Raw genomic sequence first — 2,632 nt, forward strand, 5'->3', positions numbered from 1 at the left:
CAAACTCAACACACTTAACCACAGAGCTGGAGAAAAGCATGCTCATTTTAGAATCACATGTAAACTCAAGGATAACTTATTAACACGATGGAGAATAGTTCGGCCCTTCATAATTATAGACTCAGATTTTGCTAGTGTTGCGTTAAAATACTATAAAAAAACTTCTACAACTAAAAATTGTGTGTATGCGAATTTGTGTGAGAATGAGTGATTTGTAAAAGTGAGTGTGTGTGTGAGAGAGAGAAAGTATGTATGTAATTATGTATTTGGGAGTGTGTGTAGGTGTGTGTGTAGGTGTGTATGTGTGTGTAGGTGTGGGTGTGGTCTTCTCAGCTGACACTTTTCTTTATTTCTAATTTCCAATTCGTGATGTTCATTGTTCAACTTGGCTTTGAGACTCGATGTGAAATTTGCTAAGGACTCAGGCTTTCAAGGGTCTGTCAGGATTCACCGGCTGAGCACGGGCTTCTCTCTGAACACAGGCTTCTCCCTTCTCTGTAGACCACAGAGGTCACCATCCCCTTCTTCCCCCACCCCCCACCTCCCCACTCCACCCCACCCCACTCCCATCCCCACCCCGCTATGAACCAATCTCTGTAACTCCTGCCTCTGCAGCTCTGGATTTTGATGACTACACCTTGGAATGTATTTCTTGGCACTCTTGGTTGTACTGTTGGATATGCTCCCAACCATTGCCAGCTCTGATAAAGCGAAGGTACCTAAGAAGTCCCATAAAAGGAGCTGTAAGTGCATTTCACTGTACACTATAGCAATGCCATGAAACACTGTTTTTTCGTTGCTGTGCATTTTTATTGTCGTTGTATAGGTGTGTATACATAGGTATACACTGGAACAGATAAACTTAATTCATACACTTTTATTTTCCAGCAGCTTTAAGGTCACAGAAATGTTGATGATGCTGTGGTAGTGAATTCCTGGAATCCCAGCTACTCATAAGATGGAGACAGGAAGATCATAAGTTCAAGGCCTTCCGCATTTCCATAGTGAGTTTGAGGCTAGCCTGGCTTATAGAAGGCTCTATCTTCAAATTAAAAAATAATTAAAAGGATCAGGGATGTATCTAGATGGTAAGTGCTTGTTTTTATGAATTAAATGGCTCTGGGTTCAATCGTCAGCACAAAGTACAAAGAGTGTCTACATACTCTTTATCTTCCCTCCCATCTTGCTCCCTACCATCTCACAGAATTGTATGGTACACTTGTTATAAATGATGAGCTGGAATTGGCACATTATTAACTGAAGTCCAAAGTTTACATCAAGGTTTGTCTTTGGTAAGAGCTTTGTTGGAATGAGTGTGCTGTGACACGCACAAAACACTATAATATTAACTATCTTTCTAAAACTCCTGTGTTCCACAATTGGCCCCTCCTGCCCCTCCCTTGAATTCCTAGAAACCACCAATCTTTCTACTGTCCCCATAGTTCCCACCCCCCCCATCTTGTAATTGAAAGCACATGGTACTTAACCTTTCTGATTACGTTACTCCCTTTCGACACACCTTAGATACAAACCTATTGCTAGCACAAAACATCATGACCAAAGCAACTTACAAAAGAAATCATCTAGCCCGAGACGCCTAGATCCAGACAGTTGAAGTTCATGACCATCAGGTGGGGAGCAAGCAGGCAGTCGTGGCACTGGAGCAGTAGCTGAGGCGCTTCATCTAGATCCATAAGTACAAGGTAGAGAGAGCTAGCTGAGAAAGACCTGTGCCCTTGAACCGTCAAAGCCCACCTCCCATGGACATACCTCCTACAGCAATGCCCCACCTCCTATTCATTCCCGAATAGTTCCACACCCTGGTGGCCAAGTGTTCACAATATATGAGCGTGGGGGCCCATTCTCATTTGAACCACAACAGTAGATATTTAATTAACACAATTTTAAATGATATTATGTAAATATAAAAATTATTGCAGAACAGATCAAATGCCACTAGAGGTAGTTTTCCCTGGGAAGCATCAAACTGAGGTATACAAACCCCACACAGCTGCGCACTCGTAATTTTGAGCTTCCTGGGATGACCCTGTGAGTTGTCATCTACTAGGTGGCTAACGCTACGCACCTTTTCCTAAGGAAGTTACACAGCTCAGATAAATATCAGAAATTTTACGTAGATGGTGGTTAGCAGATCATGGTGGTTAGCAGATCATGTGGAAATGTGTGAGGTATGCTATAAGCAACATGTTTTTTTTTTTTAAAGATTTATTTATTTATTTTATTTAATGTAAGTACACTGTAACTATCTTCAGACACTCCAGAAAAGGGTGTCAGATCTCATTACGGATGGTTGTGAGCCACCATATGGTTGTTGGGATTTGAACTTATGACCTTCGGAAGAGCAGTCGGTGCTCTTACCCTCTGAGCCATCTCACCAGCCCGGCAGCATGTATTTTACATCACACTAGAGTGTGATGATGAAACTTCCAGCCATGTGCTCAATCAGTATTGGTTGTTATTCTTGACACAAGGCTGATTTCTTTCCTTTGTCAAAGGGAAGATAAAGAGAGTGCTGAGATCGATCCAGCTGCAGCGCAAGGTACAACCTTGGCTATCTCTGAAACACAGCTTCTTTGTGCTCCCAAAAAACAATTTCCAGAATGTTTCACCT

The sequence above is a fragment of the Mus pahari genome, chromosome 4 (genome assembly GCF_900095145.1).
Source record: "Mus pahari chromosome 4, PAHARI_EIJ_v1.1, whole genome shotgun sequence".
Taxonomy (NCBI): Eukaryota; Metazoa; Chordata; class Mammalia; order Rodentia; family Muridae; genus Mus; species Mus pahari.